The sequence below is a fragment of the Nyctereutes procyonoides genome, unplaced genomic scaffold (assembly GCF_905146905.1).
Source record: "Nyctereutes procyonoides isolate TBG_1078 unplaced genomic scaffold, NYPRO_anot_genome, whole genome shotgun sequence".
NCBI lineage: Eukaryota > Metazoa > Chordata > Mammalia > Carnivora > Canidae > Nyctereutes > Nyctereutes procyonoides.
This window is the reverse complement of record NW_026575047.1, coordinates 10547205-10573377: the sequence shown is the minus strand read 5'-3', so window position 1 is coordinate 10573377 and position 26173 is coordinate 10547205.

Below are 26173 nucleotides of genomic sequence, written 5' to 3'. Positions count from 1 at the left end.
TTGGAGAACTTAAATAAGATCTAAATGTTGTGTCATGTTCACAGTTCAGAAGACTCAATTTTCTAAAGAGTTTTGTTCTCTCCAAACTGATCTATAGATTCAATACATCCTAATCAAAATCCTGGCACTTTTTTTTATATATATTAACAAGCTGATTCTGAAATTCGTATGGGATTGCAAAAGGCATTGAATAGTAAAAAATTGAAAACATGAAAATTAAAGGAGTAACATTACATAATTCACATAGTTACATAATGAAATAGAGTGTGATATTGGCAATAAGAAAAAGAAACAAGTTAATACCTCAGAATAGAGTTGGGCCCTATACTTACACATTTTGACACATTATTTATATTTATGATAAAATTGCAAAGGCCATCCAGTGAAGAAAATACAATCTTTCCAAAAATGCTATGGAATAACTAATATCCATATGCAAAAATATGAACTTTGACTTACACATTATGTCATATTTAAAAACGATTTAAGTTCATTTATATGCCTAATATTAATATTGAAAACTATTAACTTGTAGAATATAAAATAAGGGGAAGTTTTTATGAATTTAAGTTAGATGGAGATTTCTTGGATATAAGACCAAAAGTAGAAGCCGCAAGGGAACATATTGATAAATTGGACTTCACAAAGATTACAACCATCTGATCTTCAAAGAACATGGATAAAAGAATAAAAAGACAAGCCACAGCCTGGGAGAAATGATTTACGACTCACTTATCTGCAAGATGACTTGTATTCATAATATATAAAAACTTCTCAAAACTCAATAATAAAAAATACAAACATACCAATCAAAAAGGAGCAAGAAATTTAAAAGATGCCCTGTGGAGTAAATTATTTAGATATGACAAATAAGTGCAAGAAAAAATGCTCACTATCATTAGCTATTAGAGTGCAATTGAAAACAGTGAGCTGTTCACTGCACACCCATTAGAATTGCTAAAATTAGAAAGACTTATCATATCAAGTGTGGGTGAGGGTGTATAGAAACTACTACTCTCATTCACTGGGTGACCAGAAGTAAAATGAAACATTCCCTTTGGAAAAAAGTTTAGCAACTTCTTAAATATTAAATGTATACCTTGTATATAATCTAACCATTCTACTTATAGGTATTTAGTTACCAGAACTAAAAGCACATGTCCATACAAAAACTTGTACTCAAATTCAAATGTTCATAGTAGCTTAAAACTGGAACAAACCTAAATGCCTATCAATAAAAGGAATGGATGAATTCACAAGCTCATCTAATAGTACCCAGCAATAAATGGAATAAATAATTGAAGTTATCAACAATGATAAAAATAAAAAAAATAAGTTAAAAGAAAACAAAACAAAACAAAAAAGACATAAATATGCATAGTATATGGTTCCTTTTATATAAAATTCTAGAAAAACAAAGGAATCTACAATGAGAAAACAGATCAGTGATTGCCTGGGAAGGGAGTTATGAGGATGTGCTAGTGACAGTGATGACAAAGGTGCATGAGAAAATTTTTTTTTTTGGGGGTGATGGATATGATCATTACCTTGAATGTGTTGATTGCATCACAGGTATATCCATATATCAAAACTTTAAAATCTGTGCAATTGGGCAGCCCCAGCAGCTCAGCAATTTAGGGCCGCCTTCAGCCTAGGGGGTGATCCTGGAGTCCTGGAATCCAGTCCCAAGTCAGGTTCCCTGCATGGAGCCTGCTTCTCCCTCTGCCTCTCTCTCTCTCTCTCTCTCTCTCTCTCTCTCTCTCTCATGAATAAATAAATAAAATCTTAAAAAAAATGAAATCTGTGTAATTTAATCATATGACATTTCAATTATACACAATAAAGCTGTCAAGAAACAAAACATAGCAAAGCATCCAAGAATATATCGAACTATAGGTAGTTCCATGAAAATATTTAGTTTTTTTGTTGTTTTTTCATTTTACAATTGTCAATAAAGAGTAGAAGTGTATGTGTTCACCCTTATTTTCACGTATGTGTGTTTGGAGGGATACTAATATCCAGTACTCATCATAGTAGCTACTTATATTATTTTTTAAAAGGGACTGTTGGTATATGTATTTATTGATTTGTGGTAGTTAAAGCTGAATAACATTTTGCAATTAAGGGCGAAGTTTCATTAATTGTTATGTTATATACCACATAAATTGAAAGGATGCAACTAATTTTCTCATGAAGACAATGGTTGATAATACATCAATAATCAATCGCTCAGCAAATATTTATTGAGTGTGAACTATCCTGGCAGGCATTGTTCTAGACATCGAGGAGAGTGAAACAGAGAGAGCTTCAAGGGTGATCAAGCTTTCATTCCATTCGAGGGACAGAGGTAATAATGGGTATATGTTTAAATGTGAGTGTGAATGAGAAAGTGTTTGCCTATCTACGTGATGGTAAGAGCATTATGAGGGAAAATACACAGGATAGGACTATTGAATCGAATAGTATATTGTAGTCCAGAAAGACTTCTTTGACAAGGTGACACTTGAAGAGATCCAAATGAAATGAGATATTTCTGAAGGCAACTCTCCAGGAAGGGAATTCAAGAGGGAGACAGATAGTAAGGAGCTCTGAATTAAAAAGATGCTTGGTTTGGTAATAGCTTCAAATATCTTATAATCCTGGGCTCTACTTATCTCCTGAAACTATCCCTTCTCTGATGGTTTTCTTCAATAGATATGTTACCCCTAAAGGTACTCTGTACTGTAAAAAGTCATGAAAGTATGGATAATTTGGAAAGAACTGCAATGTTTCTCAATTTTTTCCTACCAGAGTTGAAACTTTCATATTGCCTAGAACCCAACCTTGTGCTGATAGTCTATTGGAATGTATAGATGGAGTTAATATTCATCCTTCCATGTGTTTTCAAACTTGTTGACTGTAAGGCACAGAATCAAAAGTCTACTATTCTGTAAAACACCAAAAAAGCAACTGAACTTGTGGGATTAGGAGAAAATTCAACAGTCCACCAAGACCTCAGTAGATGCTGAAACCATGGATAGTAGAGAATGCTGTATATATTGTTTTTTTTTTCCTGGCATATACATAGTTAAGATGAAGTTTAATTTATAAATTAAACACAGTAAGAGATTAACGACAATTTACTCTAAATTGGAACAATTACTACAATAAAATTATAGTTTCCCTCTCTCACTCTTTCTCTCAAAATACCCTATACTGCACTCACCCTTCTTGTTTTTGTGATTGATGTAAGATGATAGAATGCTTACCTGATGAGATGAAAGGTGGTGAATGACGTAGGCATGGGACATAGCACTTGACTACTATTGACCTTCTGATGGAATTTCAGGAGATTCATCTGCATCCAGACAGCAATTGACCACAGATAACTGAAACCATGGAAAGTAAAATTGTGTGTAAGAGAGAACTATTGTATATCCTTTATAGTATCTTTCTCATTCTGATGAATCGATGATTTTCATTTGAAAATGTTGAAGTGTTCCCTTATTTATTCTAAAATATTATTCTAATATACACAGTAACGGAGCAGTAATCACTAGACATTCCCAAATGTTCCCGTGGAGGAGCACAGTAGGGTGCTGGGTGTTAGAGTAGTATCTGTGTTCTACAGAATGCCACCCCTTTCTCTCTATTGCGTACTCTCACCATTACTACTGCCACATATTGTTTCGGTGTCAGACTAGGCATCTTTACCTTAATCAGCATTATTGCTTATCAGCTCGAAGCCTCACCATAACTTTCCCCTCCTGCCTGATACTGGAGTATAGGTGTAGGTGGAGGAACCAGGTTGTGCCAAACATTTATGCATAAAAGAAGGCAAAGGACTTTAAAATTACCTTCAGATCACCACTACACACTGATTCCACACTCAAAAACAGTCTATTTAGATTGCCTCTAGACTTCAATCATCTCTTTTCCTCAGAATAAAACCTATTTTTTTCTTTTTGTCTTATGGTCTCGGATATCAGAAAATATGGCAATTTCTTAGAAGAAGCTTTATACTCAATATATATTATATATATACATATTATACATACAATATATATATATATATATATATATATATTGCTGCGCAAGTGGTACCTAAATAGAAGTGGCTTCTCTATTATGAGCATTTGTGAAAAGGATTAAAGCTGAGACTATTTTGCAACATTCTTGCAATTGCAAACAAGGGAAAAAGTGAAAAATGCTTTGTGTTGATATCCTGAACTTCCTTCTCAATATTGGCTTCATTAAAATAAACAGTACACCTGGCCTGCTTGATGCTCACACAAATGATAAATAGCTAAGCTTCTGCCAAAGCCCTTACATATAGATTTTCTACATTCTGTGCCTTTGGCTAAAGGGAAATAATAGTTAAGCAAATCCAATTGGCAGCAACAGTCAAATAGTCTACTATTTGAGGACAGCTCTAAGTAGCAGTTGTAAAAGTATTGGCATACGAAACTTCTGGAAAAGATCCTCATGTATCCTTCTTTTCATTTGAGGTGTTAATTGGCAACAACATTCAAATGCATTTGTATTAATAATGGTAGTCTTCCGAAAACCACTGAAGTAAGCTATTAAAATTGCAATGGGGCCTATAGTTACATATATAGAAGTGGAACATGTGCATTTGTTGATTAAATTAAACCATTTCTCCCCCTAAATGTGACTAAAAGCAATGCCAGTTTGATTGATGAACACTTTACCATAAATCTGAGCACCGGATCAGAAAGAGCACTAAAAGAATAAAATACAAAATGACTGATGCTTGGATACCAACGGTAGATGGCAAATAATCACAGGATACATATGTTGGTACATTTCAAGTAATACATCGCAATAATAGACAACATTAGTTTTGCAACAAACAGAAAATGACCGTGTGTTTGTAATTGGGGCAGCTCAATTTATATTGGTGACAAAAGCAGTGATCACATTTTCTTGTCAGGTAAAGATAAAAACCTACTTCGACAAAAGTATATTTCTGAAGTCAGTGGAGATTATTACTCATAGAGAGACCATCCATCCCATCACGATCGGTAGCAAATGAGATTTCTGTTTCAGCTCAAATCCCTCCTATGGGGACACGCTAAATATCACTTTTTATGTAACTCATCAGTCATTTAAATAATATAGTACAAAAACTAAAATATAACTATTTTAACCTTAATATCACTTCTCTATTTTTATTTTATTTGTATAAATACTTATATTTGTGGTTTATGCATTTATAAAAGATTTGAGACAAAATAATTATTTTACATTTCTATTAAAGTATTTGTTGTTTGTGAATTTTTTCCATGACCGAACAATAGTCAAAGAAATATTTTGTTCACAAATAACACACTCTATATTTATTAGTTAAAAATAAAATAACCCTTTCATTACTTTATTAGATAATTCAATTACTTTACTAGTGAAGTTTCTATAAACATTATGTCAATGATGTGCTCTAACCACTAGTAACATAAATATAACTACAGATATATCCTCTTTTCAATTTTTTTCAAATACTTAACTTATGTAGCATAAGTACCAAATATTAAATCATTAAAATGTTTACTTGATTTTTTCATGCAGAGGCCCTTTATATGTCCTATTAGAGTAGGACCCAGGTGTGCCTGGGTGGGTCAGCCAGTTAATCATCTGCCTTCACCTCAGGTCATGATCCCTGAGACCCGGGAATGGGACCTTGCACCAAGCTCTGCATCAGGCTCCCTGCTCAAAGGGGAGTTTGTTTGTCCCTGTGCTCCTAACCCATTTGTGTTCTCTCTCTCGCTCATTCTGTCTCTCAAATAAATAAATCAAATGTAAAAAAAAAAAAAAAAAAAAAAAAGTCTAGTATCCAGATTGGAAATAACCAGCATGATGAGAAGAAAAAGCACAAAATGAAAACATACATGACTGAGATTAAAATTAAACTTGTTAGGGATCCCTGGGTGGCACAGCGGTTTGGCGCCTGCCTTTGGCCCAGGGCGCGATCCTGGAGACCCGGGATCGAATCCCACGTTGGGCTCCCGGTGCATGGAGCCTGCTTCTCCCTCTGCGTGTCTCTGCCTCTCTCTCTCTCTCTGACTATCATAAATAAATAAAAATTAAAAAAATTAAAAAAAATTAAACTTGTTAGCACTTCCGCTTAAATAATAATAAGCAGTATCTCCATTTTGTGGAGCATATAGAATAGACTCTGTTAAGAGTTGTTAGGAATTTGTTGTTTCTTTAAAGCTTATCTTAAATATGGTTGAAGGGAAATCCTAATAACTTTTAAAACCCTGCTTGTTAAAGTTTTAGAGAAGATATTCCTGTCGAGTTACAGGCCCTATAATTTTGCTTTATTAATGAATATATATTGAATCCAATTCAATATTACATAATTCCTATTTAAATATGCTTGTGATATCTCCCCATTAAATTTTTTTTTATCAGTGCATAGTTTCCCCTATTTCAGAGAAATAAGTCATAATGTTTAAGATCTAATAGCCCTATTTAGCTATTTAAATAAGTATATTAATGCACTGCATATACTGCTTAGAAGAAGTGAAATCTAATTAATCTTGGACATTCCTAAAGCTGTGGCCTGTGAACTTTATCTGCTAAATAGGTATTCTATAAATATAGTAAATTTTTAAGGACTATATTTTTTAAGTCTATGTTGGTATTGTGATATATCTTCTCTACATTTTTCCTATCTAAAATCTTAAACGACTATAAAATTTGTATTTCAAATATAATGTTTTAGGAAGAATTAGATATAGAACAACAAAAAGCCATTAAAAAAGAAAAATCAATCTTGTAGCTAGGATCACTGTTCTAAACGCAAGATAAATATATATAACTTTTAAAATTTTATCCATGATATTTTCACCCGCTCTTGTATTCCTGATTTCATTGCCATTTATTTTCCACCTCATGACATTCACCTTCCTTTCTTGTCTTATTTTCCTTCTTCTTAAGCATTTTGACTTCTATAAAGCAAATAGATAACTTGTCTAGTTATTGTGTGCATCCTCTTTACTTCTCTTTTTTTTTTTCCCCTTCATTCACTTTTCATTTCATAGGGGTTCCCATGACCAAATTATTACCCTTTATTGCCTGTTCTGTGGAAATGGAGCTTGGCAGTACTAATATTTCTCCTTTGCTAACTGGAATGATGTTTGTCAGTTGAAAGCAGTAGAGAGATTTAACAAGGTGGAAGGCTTTTCTTTTTAGTTTTGGTGTATTCCTCTGTAGCAGCTTCTGCAGTGACATGGCTTCTCCAGCATCTGGCTGCTGCTGTGTGGGCGGTCTTCTTGGAGCTAAGCTTCTGAGACTGGCAGGTTCTTAAGTTCAGGCTTCATTCTACAGCACAGGTGGCTTCTGAGAGGCAGCCTCTTATATTTCCTTGGTTTTGTTAGTGCCAGGCTCCTGAATTGTGTGTGAAATTTCCAGGACCAAGCTTCTGCAGAGCACACAACCCCTCTCGTGTCAGACTTCTGCACGATAATTCACGTGAAATCATGTGCGTGACTAAAACATACTCTACATATAATAATTCTCCCTTATGATTTTTTCAATTTTTTTTAACTTTAAATTCCCTAAAACTTGTCAAAGGAGCACCTCTAAAGTGGAGAACTGAAGTGCATGTTACAGCTGTCCACATCAAGGTAAGAATAATATATATATATATATATATATATATATATATATATATATATCACATATATGTTGTCATATACACACACACACATATATATATGACAAAGTACTGAACACAATGAAAAAATTATCTGAGCTCTTCCCAACTGTACAGATGGTAGCAACCTTTCCTTTCATCTCTTACTATACCTTTTTGTCTTCTAGACATCTATTTTTGAATAAAAGTAGTCCTTTTTCCATTAATAATTTCATGCAACAAGTGTTTATTAAATGCTTATTTTGTATCTGATAATTCATCATATTTTGGATGGTCAAAGATAGGTAATATAATTTCTGTATATTCCCTTTTCTTAGAGAAGTTACAGCCTAATAAAAGACCCTAACTGTATTTAGGCAGCATTTCTCATAGAGAAATCTCCTACATAGATAAAAAGAAATAAAAGACATTTCAGGTGGAGGGAGCATATAGAGAAAATAGTGCATGCAAATATCTGAGGTGATGAAAGGCAAGCAAAAAAAATATAGTATGTTATGCAGAGAGAAAGTAGTTTGATGATCCTCAAGAGATGAGAGGGGGCCAATGGAAAATTCCTTAGGAGAATTTAGTGAGAGCAAATTTTGAAAGACATTATATTGTATCATATTAAAAGTTGAAGCATAATCCTGTGACTATGAACTCTAATTTTTGCAACCATTAAGCTAGTTTGGATAGTCCCACTATTATGTAGTAGTCTATTACCATGAAGTATTGCAATTAATAGAAAAAAGAATAATTTTATAATTGTTAAATACTTTTCTGAGAATACAAGCAGTCTGAGCATAATACAAACTGATAATGATTTATTTGTCTGATCAGTCTTAAATTAGGATTACTGTAGTGGCATATAATGCCTAAAGATAGTAAAAACTCAAAGGAAAAAAATATAGCTGTCTGAGCTACTTCTTGCTTAAAATAGCTTTTAAAAGTAGGATAAAGGAATAAAACAGCCCTTGTGTTACCTTGCAGATTATAAAGTAGTTCTTGAACACCACTTAATCCTCTCTCAATCAGTGCCTTAAATTTAGTAGAACAATTTGAGAAAGTTTATGCTGGGATGTAACCTACATCTAATCATCTCAGTTCACCTTATCAAATGCCTTATAAATTACTTCAGTGCATTTTTAAGACTCCAAGTCTCAAGGCAGAATTGTCAAATGCTAATTATTATTTTGTCCCTACCATACAGGCAAGCATTCTTTAAAAAGAAAAGCTTTCGAGAAAGTAGAGATGATCCATTCTTAAAACAATTGAGTTGGGCTAACACAGCATTTCTTTTTTGGTTGTTCTTGTTTATAAAATGGACAATACAATGTTATGCTCTTCAAGTCATGCAAGTAAAATATAGTATATTTGATCACAAATAAATCATACAATTTTTAGTGTTATCAAACATTGATATTGAGCATTAATATGAAAATAACTATATACAGCAGTAAGAAAGAAACAAAGAGAGTGAATTGCCTGGGCCTTATTGTAAGATATATTCAAGAGTTAATTACAATGAAAGAGAATGGAATAATTGGTATAAATTGTTTAGACCTGGGATCCCTGGGTGGCACAGTGGTTTGGCGCCTGCCTTTAGCCCAGGGCGCGATCCTGGAGACCCGGGATCGAATCCCACATCGGGCTTCCGGTGCATGGAGCCTGCTTCTCCCTCTGCCTGTGTCTCTGCCTCTCTCTGTGACTATCATAAATAAATAAAAAAAATTTTTTTAAAAAATAAAAAAAATAAAAATAAATTGTTTAGACCTTCCTTGAATACTTTAACATAAAGCATATCTGGGAGTATAGAGAAATAAGTGGATGAGAACTGTGTGAGCCCAGGCATGGATGAAGAAAATAAAACTTTTTATTATTTATTTATTTATTTATTTATTTATTTATTTATTTATTTATTCTGAGATAGTTTTGGCTAAAATGGACAATGGTATTTAGAATGAAAAGAAGACAAATTTTGAGATTGTAGATAAATTTGTAAATGGGAGCAATATATACTTAGTTTAGTAGGACTAAGAGAGTCAGCAAAAGCCATCAGGAAGAAAGTTATGATAATTCAAACAGTGCTTTGTAAAGACTGATAATCAGCAGTTTGAAGATACACAAAAACATGAAGATTGTTGAGGCAGGTCGACTTATGTGCCTGACATGAAATCTTTGTAAAGTTTCAGGAATGAGTTAGGATAGCTCCAAAGACCATGGCTATGAGAAATACAAGCATGGAGCAATATAGCATGTTTAAAATATTAAGAAAACCTTGATGATATAATGACTGCCTATTTTCAGAGAAGAAGGAAATGTCAACAGAAACTGGCACTTTTTAATTTGTGTGTATAGAGTGTTAATAAATTGAGCACAGAAATATGGAAAACAGCTCCATTTTGGAATACCCCTTGAAAGCACAATCAGAGAATTGGATGAATGATTTAAACTCATTTACATCAGGAGGGTGAAATGTTACAAAAGCCCAAGGGGGAAAAAGAAAATAAGAAAGTCAACAGTGAGCGTTTTGGAATGAATAGTTTCTCTAATATATTTCAGAGGAACAAAACCAAGAAATGATAAGACTTGTTTACTTTAAATAGTCTATGTAACTTGAGTATTAACTTCTCTCTATATATTACCGATCTAATAGCCTCAGGTTCACTTGTCATCTTTATATGTTGTATAGTTGTCTGAGGTTTTTCCCTCTAATTATCCAATTATAAAATTTAAATGGAAGATGGAAATACTTTCAGAGCCACTTAAACCTGAATTTAACGTGGAATTGTGGAGGCTTTAGTGGAGAACCTCTTGAATGAAGCTCAATTTTAAGGAGCTAGAACAAATGCAGGTAAGTTCTTATGTCATTTGGCAATTAAAAATGTTGAATAAGTAGGGCCAACTAGCTATTCAATTAAAATTAATGTAGTTATGGACATGAACCATTAAACTAATGTTTGTATTACTGAAAATTAAAATAAAATGTAAAACCAAAATAATAATGTATAAATTACAATAGGCTAAACTATTTGTTGTAAGACAAAAGGCTTATTTTGCAATCATGCAGACACTAGTGTGATTCTAGGTGCTCTAGTGTCCACTACACAGAATTCTTTGTTTCTATGGCTCCATCCTCTCAGCTGAAGCCCTCTGCCAGCACTATCATGGGAGGGGAACACAGTAGAGGATCTCACACCAGCAATTAAATACTTTCACAAGCAAAGGACTCATTTCTATTCACAGCCATTGGGAGAACTAGTCAAATAGCTGTGCCCTATAAAAAATATAAAGAAAAGATTGTCCTTCTTATCAATGAAAGGGGAGGAGCACCAGATTTCACTGAATATAATTAATATTTGCCTAAAATATCATACTGAAAAGTACTAAAGAATCATTCCAAAATTCACACGATTAGCACTTTGCTCATTCATTTTCTTTCCACAAACATTATTTATATAAAAATTATTTTTCCCTGAAGATTATCTGAAATATTGTATTCAGAATTTCTGATCAGTATGAACCTCCTGTAATGAGAGTTTCTGCCAAAGCAATGAAATGTAATGTGGAGAATCTTTAGCATCTTATTAACCATTATTTTGGAAATAGTAAAAATAGTTTATAAGCCTCTGTCACCACATTGCATAATTCTTAGCTCTACAAGTATTTCATTAGGAAATTATGTGTATATGTGAAGCATTAGTTTTAGTTGTGTGTGCATGTATGTGTGTGTTTGATTCTTTAACTTTCTTGCTTAGATCACTCTAATATTTTTCTAGTGCTCTTAGGTTACAGTTCATAAAATTTAACAATTCCTTTGATACCCGTCATAACCTGGTTCCTATATGCGTTTCATTCTTTGCCAATTCTCCCCCACTTTCATTAGGCTCCAATCACATTAGCCTTCTCCTATTTCGAATGTGCCAAGCACATTCCATCTTTTGATCCCCATAGTATTATTTTCCCTTTTTAGCAATTCTTTTCTCCATGAATTTGCTTAGTTAGCTCCTATTGAATCTTTACATCTACATTCAATAATGCAATATTACTTCATTCAAAGATTGTTATTGTGTTTTATTTTATCTTGACTCTGCCTAATTTTCGTCATAATACCTTGATTCTTCCACATATTGGAATAACAATGGAGATATGTACCCTATAGCATATTAAATATGTGCTTACCTGTTTCATACCTACTTTTCACTTATATTAAAACTCCATGAAAGTTGGACTATGATGATTACTATATCCCTAGCATCTATCCTAGTGACCATTCTATAAAAATATGTTAATTTTTAAAAAAAGAATAAATGAAGGGCAGCCTGGGGGGCTCAGTGGTTTAGCACTGCCTTCAGCCCAGGGCGTGATCCTGGAGTCCCGGGATCGAGTCCCACGTCGGGCTCCCCGCATGGAGCCTGTTTCTCCCTCTGCCAGTGTCTCTGCCTCTCTCTCTGTGTCTCTCATGAATAAATAAATAAAATCTTAAAGAAAAAAGAATAAATGAAAATAGTTAAGTTACATACTAGCTTCTCTAATATATCACATGGGCTTGGTTGTTTATGAATCATCTAAATATGATATCAGCATAATATAAATTATGTACATATTATACATTACTATATATTATTATACAACATGATGTACATAATATAATATTATATATGTGTATATATACATACACTTGTACAACACTCAAAGGAAAAGAGGGAAAAGGAGAAAGAGAAGGAGGCAGCAACAAAGAACATTCTGAAGATAAGAAGAAGCCGCCATCACCAGCCGACATCACTAGCTGTGCTCAATGAGAAGGGCATTCATATCGGAATGGAGGCCATTTCATCAAGATTCAGGGAAGGAAGTCGGCTAACAATAGAATGTGCCCACTTACAATATGATAGTATTCTATCTGTTTCCTTTGACTGTGGCCACAATCCAGACTCCTTTTGGATATCCAGTGCTGGCTGGCCTCCCGGAATTGGCTCCTGGCCCAGGTCTATCTTGTTGTTCTGTGGAATGCTCTGGAGAGATTTTATTTAGAAACGTGAGCACAATGGCAAATAGCACAGCACTTAGATTTTCAGGTATGGTCAACAGTGTATGGCCTTACAAAACTGTACTTTCCCTCATCTTTCCAAGGGTGAGAAGGTGAATGCCAGGACTCCAAGTGTGTGGGATCTACAGTTGGAGTGGAAATGTGCAGCACACTTGGGACTAGAGCAAGAAAAACCACACTTGGGACTAGAGCAAGAAAAATAATAAGAATATAGAGTAAATCATTAAATAATAGACCTGGGTCAGACTGAGTCAGATAGCAAATGTCATGAATGAGCAATTTGTTGTGTATTAGTTTTCTATTGGTGCCATAAATATTACTATGAATTTAGTGTCTTCAAACAAAAGAAATTTATATTTTTTAAGATTTTATTTACTTATTCATGAGAGACACAGAGAGAGAGGCAGAGACATAGGCAGAGGGAGAAGCAAGCTCCCTGCAAGGAGCCCGATGTGCTACTTGATCCTGGATCCCGGGATCACACTCTGAGCTGACGGCACATGCTCAACCACTGAGCCACTCAGGCATTCCAACAAAAGAAATTTATTATCTCACAGTTCTGTAGGTCAGAATCTGGTAGGATTTCTTAGTTTCTCTTCTCAGAGCCTCAAAGGACCAAAGTCAATGTGTCCACAGATCTTGGTCCTTGTCTAGAGGTTCTAGAGCATAATACACTTTTAACTTATTCAGATTATTGGCTAAATTCAGATTCATGTAATTGTAGGTCATGTTCACTTTCTGGTTCTAGGCTCAGGGGTCATTCTCAGTTGCAGGGACTGCCTGATTCCCTGGTACACAGCCTCCCTTATCTTTAAAGCCAGCAAGAGCAGATGAGGTCCCTCTTATACTTCAAATCAGTCCTGTCTCTTTTTCTACCTCATCTCCCTGACTTTAGCTGGAGAATTGTCTCTTCTTGCAAAGGTTCATGTAATTAGATTCAGCCAGCCTGACTAAATCCAAATGATCTTCCCATCTCACCATTTGTAATTGTAACCACATCTATAAAGTCTCTTTTGCCATGTAACCAAAACATATTCACAGCTGCCAAGGAATAGGATGTGGCTATCTTTGGAAGACTATTATTTAGCCATTATTAATCTACAGTGGGCTAATAGAATTGAATGACCTATACATTAATTCTTTTGAAATCTGGAATAAAAAGAGAATCAGGAATGTGGTCAAAATAAACTAAGTGAGTTGTGCTGAAACTGAAACAGTCTTTCTTTTACTAATCCCCCTGACACGAAGATTGGATGCCCAGAGTATTAGTAAAATGCTATTGTTTCAAACATATCATTGAGAGATTCCTAAGAAATAAGGTGTTTCTGAGAGATAAATTGATCAGAAACAAATCTAATCCTTCCTATTTTTCTTGGCTAAAATTAATGTACATGGCATGATATGATCAAAAGGTGGCCCTCACTGAAGCCATATGAAATGTATATTCTGGAATAACTTCCCCAATAACTTATCAAGAACTAAGCAAGCTAGAATAAACTTGTGTAGCCCATGTAAAGATGCATTGGAGAAATGAGTTATGGAATTTTTTTTAACTTTTATTTCTTGACCTCTCTTATCTCAGCATAATGGCAATAGTGATATCTTTACTTGATATATTTAGGGACTTGAAAACTTTATGCTAATTTCCAAGGTTCAAGTCAAAAGGCACCCTGGAGTTCCCGAAGGGAAACACTGACCTAATGGATCAATGGATCTTTTTTTAATGACAGATAGTTTGATAAAGCCATGAGTTGGCAAGTGCAGAGGTTGTCTTGCTTGGCTTTTTGTGGTACATCTGGTATCCCTCATTACAAAAGGTGTTAGTAAAGGAAGACTCTGTTGGCAGTGCGTGCAGTGCCCAACTACCTGTAAATCTGCTTTGGCATACTGAGATACTGCTGTATTCTCCACTTGTCTATTTTAGGCAGTTCATAAACACAGCTTGGCTTGTTTATTAGAGTTCAAAAACCTGGCAAAGTACATCACTACAGCTCTTTTTCATCTGCTGTGTTGACACGAAGATCAGTGACCCTTTTTGAATGATCGAGATTTTGACAGCTTAATTTCTGTGTCATGAGTTGCTAAGGTAACACTATTTTTGTGAATTCCACAGTTAATAAATCCTTAAGAAATATCTTCCATTTTTAGTATTGAAAGTAATTTAATATTAAACTTAAAAGATTTATTTTTTAGTTCACTTTTCATTCACTGAATAAACTCAACCAACGTGTTGGCTGTTTTCCCCTTTCTCCGAATATCTGATTCAACCAGGACAGAAAAAGAAATTTAAAATACGATGGCATCAACTGGAAAGGAAATAAAATATCTCTAGGAAGAAACCGAGAAAATACTTTTTTGATGGCCAGCTTATACTTTTGAGATGAACAGACAAAAGTGCACTTTCAGGGCCACCTTTAAATTCGAGGGTTTGCATTTTTATATTCATATTCCAGTACAACTTTCAAATCACCTTTGCATTTCCAGAGAAAAGTGAAGCATTTATTTTCAATATTGTTTAACAAATCACCACAAGCTTAGCTACTTGCAACTTAGAATACAATACTCACTTATTATCTCACGACCTCTATAGATCAGAAACCCATGCATGGTTGAATTGAGCTTTCTGCTCTGGAAATCATAAGGCTGAAATCAAAGGGTCATCTGAGTTATTCTCCTTTGTGGAGCTCAAGATCTTTCAAATTCTTTTTTTTTTTTTTTTGTCAGAAGCCCCTCTCTTCTTTTTATTTACAATACAAGAAGACAAAGAACCTCATTCTCTGTTGCTGTCTGTTCAATGAGAACCACTTTCAGCTTCTAGAAGCCATCTACAGTCCTGAGCCATTTGGCCCCCAAACCGTCCACCTCAGTTTCCGATGTCTCTGACTTCAGAAAAGGCTGTCTTTTTAGGGGCTCACTTGGTTAAATCAAGCCCTTATATCTCTTTTGTTTTAATCAAAGTTAACTAATTAGTAAAAAAGCTTACAGGACTGATACCCATCATATTCACTTTTTTTTCAGCCAGAACTCTTGAGGAGGGGATTATGAAAGGTTTATACAGCAAGGAACAAAATTATGGGGGGCATCTTAAAATCCTGTCTACCAAAATTAGAGCATGTGCTTTCAAATACAAAGCTTTGTTTTGTATATAGCACCAATAAATAGTTCCAAGTTCATTTTAGTGATTTCCTGAAGCCATTTTAAAAGATGAAATCCTAGATTATTTTTGCATTTGCTAAAGTTGGTATTGTGATTTCCTATAGTGAGTCCTTACAATTATAAAATAGAAAAACATTCTCTGGCACATCTGCCTGACTATTTGCTAATAATATAGACGGACAAATGAACTGTCAGAATTGCATATTAACATTTAAATGACAGTGATACTAACATCTTTACAATGATATACTGTATACAAATAATTTTGATATATTTTGAAAAATTATTTCATGCAATTCTAGACTTTAGAAATTTGAAAATTTATACTAAAAATGTCAATTCCTAGGAAAATATTTCGATTCCTAGAGAGTATATACCATGTGAAACCAAAATATAAAGCGAACACATAGCTTAAGAAATACTATGAACAGGAACAGATCATTTCAAGAATTTTATAGAAATTAGATGTCTTGCTAAAGAAAAAAAAAGTAATTGGTTAGACATGTAAATCCAAGGAGATTTATGAGATGACAGTAAACATCATATGAGAAAGTAATCAGCTGTTGCAGGCAATGAGCAGCATTATCCTGAGGATTCAGAATGGAATTATGTCATTGGATATCAAATCTGGAAGTCAGTTACTCAATACAAAGTACTCAAATGGAGTATGAACCTAGTCTTAAAAAATAATAAAATAAGCAATAACAAAAAATCTCTCCTGTAAAAGAAATAAAAGGAATCTTGGGTCAAAATATTATCGAAACTATAATATCACATAAATAAAACCAGTAATGTGTAAGTAATTTGACATAGAATATATATAAATGCTTTTATATATTTTTTTAAAATTATATAAATGCTTTTAAAACTGTATAAATGTATTTGGATAGTGAGGAGTTTATACAAGAATTAAGTGTATAATTTATTATGCTGATAAAATCTAATATCTATATATTGAAATCCTAACTTCTTTTCTACTATTTCAAAGATTTTTCTCTTCTATGTTCTAATATTGTCAAATATCATCACTATCTACTTAGTTATAGTCAATATATTATATCACAACAATAAGAATACATCAAAGTGTTTTGATTCCAGTTCAGAAAGACATCTTGAATCTATTTCTTTTTTTTCTTCTTTTTTAAAATTTAAATGCAATTAGCCAACATATAGTACATCATTAGTTTCATATACAGAGTTCAATAATTCATTGTTTGCATAACACCCAGTGTTCATCACATCACATGCCTTTCTTAATGTCCATCACCCAGTTACCCCATCTCCTCTCCCTTCCCTCCAGGAACTCCTTAGTTTGTTTCCTATAGTTAAGAATCTCTCAAGGTTTGTCTCCCTCTCTGACTTCTTTCTATTCTGTTTTCCTTCCTTTCCCCTATGATCCTCTTCACTGTTTTTTTTTATATTTCACGTATGAGTGAAACCATATGATAATTGTCTTTCTCTGACTTATTTTGCTAAGCATAATACCCTCCAGTTCCATCCATGTCGATGTAAACTATTTCTGACTTCTGTGTTCACTGTGATTTTCCATTGGTACTTTACAGATTATAGACATCAGATAAGCCTATGGAAAATTTTAATATACACATAATCAGACCTCTCCTAAAATTCTGATTCAGAAAGCCTGGATGGGAGCCCAAATATCTATCTTTTCTAAAAGCTTTGCGTGTTATGCTAATGAGGCCTTTTGGTGAAGACTAGTATTGGTTTTCCAGCTTTTGGTATTGATATATACTCTTAAGTGGCCTTTTGTGAATAATTTATTTCTTTATTATTATACATCACCTACAAGGTTCTCAGAATGCCTAATCTTAAAAATTGTTGTTATATTAATTCTCCATTTGTGCATTTCTCTATTACCTCCATTCTTAGATGATAAAGTTAGAACTTGTAAGCATGATACCTGAGATACATCAAAATGTATTTTTGCCAGTCTCTTCTTGCACCAATTATGTCCTCTCTGGCAGCATTGAATTTTCTCTATTCACTTACATGGCATGCATTTTCACACTCATGTGACTTTCTGTATACTCCTATGTAAGTTGTTTCCATTCCCTAAATTTTGTCTACCGCTTCTAGCACTTTTTCTGTCTATGAAAACTTCTACTTATTCTTTAAAAGGTGGCATGTTATCTTCTAAATGACATCTTACATACCCAAACTTAATTTATCACCTCTGGGACCCCTTTCAAGTTTCCTTATACTTGAATAAAGTATTTATGTTTTTATAAATCTGTCTTAGACCAAATTTCTGTTTCTTAAAAAAAAAATAAGATATGTCTTATTTATCTTTGTGCTAACCATATTCTATATAATTTTACATGGACTTTCTTCAATAAATACTTAATAGCTAGTGAATGAATGAATGAATAAATGAATGAATGTTTGCATCAGTAGGAAGAGTGAGTTCCTTCCAACAAACTTTCCCAGATCTATTTCCATAGAGTTGAAATGATGGTGATAAAATTATGATAATTTGAATAAGTTTAGAAAATAATATTTATTCTCAAATTAGTTGTAGGAGTATATTTGTGTACCTTTATCAATTTGTCTTAAGTGAGAAATATTAAAGATCTCCAGGGAAAGTAAGAGAGCATGCTGGCCAAGTGCTTTGACTTGAAGCTATTGTTCTAACTCACCACTACATTTTGTCAAGAGGTCAGTTGAGCTGCCAAATATCAGAATAGCCCATTAAAGCAACAAGCCAAAAAATGGAAGAGGGAAGACTTTAATCACTTACTGTAATGCTATAAATAGGAGGCTAAAACCTGGGGAAACACCAACTCCCCCTGTTTCATTTTCCCACATAGAACGGAATGCCAGTGGAGGGTCAGGAAAATCAGCAAAGACAGATGTGGGGATCATCTCACCACTAAGGCAGCCCCAAACAGAAGACTGGGGTGGATGTATATAGATCCTGGGGCTGAGATGAGGATAAGACATAATGAATGGAATGGAAACTACTGAGTCCGTGAATTCAGTATTTTCCTTCTCCTCTCTTCCTAATAAAGAAGCTTCAGCAGATTCCTGAAGAAGATTCTGGACACGGCCTCAGATAAAGGGACCTAGGAATTAACTCCCAGGGAGTAAGACTGCAAATATGCAAAAGAGCATGACTGACCAGGTATCTTGAGTCTTGACTGCAACTGCCTTCAGAGACTGAGGTATATTGACTGCCTGTTCATTGAGTCTGGTGTGAGAAGGCAGCCCATGAGGCCTGCCTGCCAAAACTTTTGTGATTCCCAAGGGAGCGGTGTGAAAGTCACATAGCATTTTGGTCTGGAGCTAGACTCCTCACTTTCAAGAAGAAATCAAGTAACAAATACATCCATTGGGTAGTATGAAAGGAGAGGAAAAGTATGTTGCAACAATGCTATTAGTATTTTGGAAGGGATTGAATTAAATATGTAAATTGCTTTCAATGGTATAGACATTTTGGCAATATTTGTTCTTCCAATTGATGGGCATAGAATGTCTTTCCATTTCTTTGCATCATCCTGAATTATTTTCATCACTGTTTTATAGTTTTTAGAGTAAAGGTCTTTCACCTCTTTGGTTGAGCTTATTCCTAGATAATTTCATTGTTTTTGGTGCAATTGTAAATGGGATTGTTTTCTTAACCTCACTTTCTGCTGCTTCATTACTCATTTATAGGAATGCAACAGGTTTTGGTACATTGACTTTGTATCTGGTAACTTTACTGAATTCATTTATCAGCTTAAGTAGTTTTTTGGGGAAGTCTTTAGGATTTTTTTTTAAGATTTTATTTATTTATTCATGAGAGACACAGAGAGAGATAGAGAGAGAATGAGAGAGAGATCAGAGATACAGGCAGAGGGAGAAGCACGCTCCATGCAGGGAGCCCGATGCAGGACTTGATCCCAGGACTTCAGGATCATGCCCTGGGCCAAAAGCAGGCACTAAACCGCTGAGCCACCCAGGCGTCCCTCTTTAGGATTTTCTATATAGAGTATCATGACATCTGAAAATAGTGAAAGCTTTACTTGTTCCTTACCAATTTGGAAGCCTTTTGTTTCTTTTCATTGTCTGATTGTTGTGGCTAAGACTTTAGAATAAAGTCAATAAAGGTGGTGAGAGTAGACCCAATCTTTTTCTTCATCCCCACCTTAGGAGAAAAGCTTTTTTTCACCCTGAGTATGGTATTAGCTGTGGGTTTTTCATATAAGGGCTTTACTATGTTGAGATATGTTCTCTCTAATTAATGAAGGTTCTTATCATGAATGGGTGTTGTGCTTGTCAAATGTTTTTCTGAATCTATTGAAATGATCATATGGTTTTTATCCTTTCTCTTAGTGATGTAATGTATCATGTTTATTGTTTTGTGAAAATTGAACCAGCCTTGGATCCTGAGAATAAATCACACTTGATAGTGGTGTATTTTTTTTTTAAATATATTTTTGGATTCAGTTTGCTACTATTTCTGTTGAGGATTTTTGCAACTATGTTCACCAGAGATATTGGCCTATAGTTTTCTTCTTTTTTGTGGTGTCTTTATCTGGTTTTGGCCTCAAAGAATGAATTTGAAATTTTTCTTTCCTTTTCTATTTTTTTTTGGAATAGTTTGAGAAAAATAGGTATTAACTCTCTTTAAATGTTTGGGAGAATTCTCTATGAAGCCATCTGCTTCCGGTCTTTTGTTTGTTGATAGTTTTTTGATTACAGATTCAGTTTCAGGGCTGGCAATTGGTTTGTTCAAATTTTCTATTTCTTCCTGCTTCAATTTTCGTATGTTAGATATTTCTCTAAACTTATTCACTTCTTCTAGGTTGTACAGTTTGTTGGCATATAATTTTTCATATATTCTCTTACAATTGTATTTTTTGCGATATTGATTTGTAATTTTGTGTATTTAGGTTCTCTCTCTCTCTTTTTTGTTTGAGTCTGGCTAGAGGTTTGACAGTCTGGTTGATATTTTCAAAGAAAATAACATTGCTTTTTTGTTTTGTTTTGTCTTGTTTTTTGTTTGTTTGTTTTGTTTTGTTTGTGGGGTTTTTTGTTTGTTTTATTTTGTTAGTTTCTATATCATTTATTTCCACTCTTTATTATTTCCTTCCTTCTGCTGGGGAGGAAAAACATCTAGCAAAAAAAAAACAATTGGGGCAAAAAATGTCTTTTGTCAAAAAATAAATACTTTAATTTAAACATGAGCAGAAGACATGAATAGGCATTTCTTCCAAGAAGACATACAGATGGCCAACAGACACATAAAAAGATGCTCAACATCACTCATGATCAAGAAAATACAAATCAAAACTGCAATGAGATATTACCTTACACCTCTCAGAATGGCTAAAATCAAAAACGCAAGAAACAACAGATGTCAGTGAGGATGTGGAGAATTGTGAACCCTTTTGTACTACTGTTGGGAATGCAAATGGTACAGCCACTGTGGAAAACAGTATGGAGTTTCCTCAAAAAGTTAAAAGTGGAACTACCCTACAATCCCATAATCTCACAATTGGGTATTCACACCAAAATACAAAAACACTAATTCAAAAAGATATACGCACCCTGAGGTTTATGGCAGCATTTTTTACAATAGCCAAATTGTGGAATGTATTTGGTTTCTGAGAAAACACAATAATTTTTATTCATTTTAATTTTTGTATCAGTTATAACACACATTATAAAACAACTGAGGTTAATAGAAGCCCACATGCAGACAATCAAGGATGTGTCTCCATCGTATTTGCAAACACTGAGCATCTCTGTGGTTGCCCACTTTGATCAGTTTTTTTTTTTAAGATTTTATTTATTTATTCATGATAGAGAGAGAGAGAGAGGCAGAGACACAGGCAGAGGGAGAAGCAGGTTCCGTGCCAGGAGCCTGATGTGGGACTCGATCCCGGGAATCCAGGATCACACCCTGGGCTGAAGGCAGGCGCTAAACCACTGAGCCACCCAGGAATCCCGATCAGTTTTTAATGTACATGTAATGTACAGGCATCCTGAAGTTCAGAGTGTAAACATTGTCCCATGATATCAAGAGCCTTAAGATACTCTGGTCCTAGGTATTTTCAATAAGTTGTTCCATCCTGAAGGTTAGCCAAACATGCCATATCATCACTGAAGAGCAGGTCCTTGGATGAGGATTGAAACATCTGGAACATCCTGTATTCAAACCCATTTCTTCCAAAGAGCTCCTGTTGATTGAAGAGCGTTCTGCAAATAGAAGCTGCTTTATCTTTCCTTGAGACCACAGCATGATTTGGGACTATGGCCAGGTGGCATCTGTGAGCTTCAGTCACAGGCCTCCTGGTACCATCAAGGCACAGCAGCTCAAAGTCTTCATGCTTCAGGTCTTTAGCCCATGATTCAGGGTTCTTTCCTTCAGTGTTCTGGAAGATGGTTGTCATATATATATAATATATAATATAATATATATATATATATATATATATAATTGGAATATAATGGAATATTATTCAGCTATAAAAAGAATAGAATTTTCCTATTTGCAATAATATGGAAGGAGCTATAGAGTATAATATCAAGCAAAATAAGTCAGATAAAGACAAATTTCATATAATTTCACTCATTATATGGAATTTAAGACAAAAAAACAAATGAGTAAAGAAAAGAGTGTGTGAGAGAAAGAAACAAAGGAAGAAAGAGACTCAACTATAGAGAACAAATCAATGGTTACAGGAGAGAAGAGTTGGGGGATGGGTGAAATAGGTGATGAGGCTTAAAAACGTAAAAAAAGTAAAAAAAAACAAGTATGTAGCAACAAACTAATGTTTCATATAATAAATGTGATATTTCATTAATTTTAATTATGTCTATTTGCATGATAAGATAGATAAATCTCCAGCTGGTGCATGTCAAGAAGAGACTGAAGAATGAGGCAGAAATATTACATTTGGAAAACTCTTTCTAGTAGGATTCTTGACTAAACCCAGCAATCAGTATAGTAACCAAATAAAGAATATCCTGGAATACATTGTTTGTGAATGGTTGTATTGGTTTATAACATCATTTAAAAAATATTAAAGGTGATTTGTTAGGCATCAGAGGCATAGTGTCTGATTTCAGAGACTGCAAGTGAAAGTCAATGGATACAAAATATTCGATAGTTGGAGAGCACTATAAAAACTGAATTGAAATCTTGGTGGGGAAAAGCTATATAGAGGAAAGAATCCAGACATTTTGAATATTTAAGTTTTTCTTTTTAAAATTTATGTATAGAAGATGTTTTTAAAAATAGGAAATAAATAACAATCATTTGTATGGGCATTCAAAGAGTTTTATTGGAATATACAACTTAGTGTTATAATATTAAGATATTGCCTTACAGAGAGTTTGGAAGCACCAGGCTAGATTTCTGACACTTTTTTCAGCCAAATATTCTTCAAATTAACTTCAAATACCATATATGATAGTTAATTTTGTGTGTCAACTTGACTAGGTTATGGTACCCAGACCATAACCATCTAGATGGTTTTTTGGTGAAAAACCATCTAGATGACTTTGTGAAGGTATGTTTTAGGTGAAATTAACTTTAAAACAGTAGGCTTGGAGTAAAATAAACTACCATCCATTGTATGGAGGTCCTTATCAAAAGGCCTTAGACAAAAAAGAAAATCCTCTGAGGAAGAAGGAATCCTGCCTCTATACTTCAGATTCTAGTTGCAGCATTTACTCTGCCTTGGATCTCCAGCATGTTGACTGCCCTGCAAAATTCAGACCTGCAAGATGTCCTTGGCATACACTGAATTCCTTAAAATCTTTTTCTATTTCTCACTCTCTCTCATGATATTGTTTCTGTTTCTCTGGAGAGCCCTGACTAGTATCTTATCTTTTTAAAAGTTTTTTATTTTGTTTTGTTTTGTTTTCCCTAAAAATCACTGGTCACATTTTCTTCTGCCATTCAATCAAATTAATTGCTCTGCTTATGACACATAAGCCTATGCTTCTTGGACATTTCTTGAACTATTACTTAAATGAATGTTAATTTTCTAATCTTCTACCTCTCTTTATTTACTCATTTCTCAAAAAGAAATAAATGTTTCTTCTAAGTGGATATTATAACTCATAATGTTCCTTGCAATGCTCCACAGATATTTCTATATGTAAAAAGCATTCAATAAGTGGATTATAATTCAATTTGATAGCTATTTAGATGTAAATTTACTTCTATTTATTTTCCTGATCAACCTTGCTGTTCCATTTGGCTGCCACATACAGCTTTATAAGGCTTTATTTATGCCCTACATGGTGGCCCTTGTATAAACAGAAACACCAATGATAAATTTAAAAATAGAGTATGAATATACTCATGATCCATCCCCTCAACCAAAAAGTTTTTAATAAATTAATATATATTAATATAAAGAGAGAGAGAGAGAGAGTGAGTGAAGAGAAAAAGACAAAGTGCACATTCAGATATAGAAATTGTTTTCCAGAGGAATTGCAGGCTTGGTTTAGTAACACCAGCTATTATAAAAGAGCAAGCAATCAGAATTCTTGTTTTGAATTATAGTTGCTTCAATTTTGATAGAAGGAAACAATCCTATAGATTGAACTACTTTTTTCACCTATATTTTTATGGGGGAACATTTCATTACATATTTTCATAGCTATAAAATCAGGTAATAGGACCACTGATTCCCTATGAGTTACATACTTAAACCATAACAAAATCAAGTGTGGTATTTGTTGACCTAAATATTGTTTATTCCTGAATAATGACTTCAGAAATGTTCCTAAGATTCTTGAAAATTTTTACCTTATTCAATATGGAAAGTGAAATAACAGCTCACACATTTTATTTTAAAACTTTTAAATAATTCTTACTAGATTTTTCTTCTTTTATAATGTTTTTAATCTTTTTATAGGTAATTAGACTTCCAGGTACTTGTTGACAATGTAAAAATCCCAATGGAACAAAAGCAATTTATTGATCAATAGTGTATTTAAATTGTTTTAAACTTAAATCACTTATAAAAGAATAATATAAATTTATATTTATTCAGTGCATGTTAAATACAATCTAAAATCCAATTCATAGCTTATTCAAATATATATTACTAAAATTTTAAAATGTGAATTACAATTTAAAAGATATCATCTTGATTTACTTTTGTATGCTTTAGTTTTTAAGGGTACTTGTATATTAAATATATATATACACACATGATTGATCATAGCCTGAAAAATATCAGCCTTATAGTAAAAATTTAAGTTTGGCTCTATCATAATGACATTAATGTAAATTACGTTCTCTTATATATTTATCTTTATGAGAGGAATACCATCTTTACTGAATTAGTAAAATCCATTTGCCTTGATACCCAAGTATTGCCAAAAGTAACTTGTACGATTTTAAGAAGAGAAAAAATAGAGTTTTCCACAGACATTTATGAAAAATACATATTTAAGAAGTAAAGTTGGAGGAGGCAAGATGAAGGAAGAGTAGGGGTCCTCATTTCATCTGGTCCCCCAAACTTACCTAGATAACGTTCAAAACATCCTGAACATCCTCAATCTGATGTAAAGAAAGAACATCTGGAACACTACAGAGAGAAAAAGTAGTCATTTCTTACAAGGGCCTGGGAATGGACAGAAGCAGGCTACCCTCTGTTCTTCCCAGGAAATGTCAACTTGGTGGGTGCACAAGATGGGGAAAGCTCTACCACTTTCAGGCATCCTTCAAATTGTATGAAGCAGTGTCCCAATGCTTGCCCCCAGGAGGGTCTGAGCCAGGACACACTAAGAGACTGCAGTTTAGTACTCACTGGAAACTCTTGACTTCAGGGCTAGAGATATGACCATCACTTTTCTTTTTCTCCTTTCACCCTGGCATGGTGCAGCCTCCAGGGAACAAAGGCCCCACAGGGCAAGCAGCTTACATTGAGCCTGGACACCTGGCAAGGAGTGGAGCATCTCCACCCAGGCACAGATACCTGAGAATTAGCATAGGAGGCTGCTCCCCCAGAAGACTAACTGGAAGAACAGGGGAACAGCAAATTTACTGACCAAGCAGCACTGGAAAGCTCCAGGACTGAGGGAAAATAGTATATAGAACTTGAGGTTTTTTTTCCTTATGATTCATTTTTTCTTTCAGGTTAAAATTTTCCAATATTCTTTGTTTTTTGTGCCTTAAATACAATTATCAACTCTTTGTTTTTAAGCTTTTTTCCATTTTGACTTTCATATTTTTACAATTACATGTCATAGATATATTATTCTTTTTTTGGCTTCTTTTCAACATATTCAATTTAATTTTTGTAGCTATATAATTTTTTTCAGATTTTGTTTTGTTTTGTTTTGTTTATAATTTTGGAATTTAG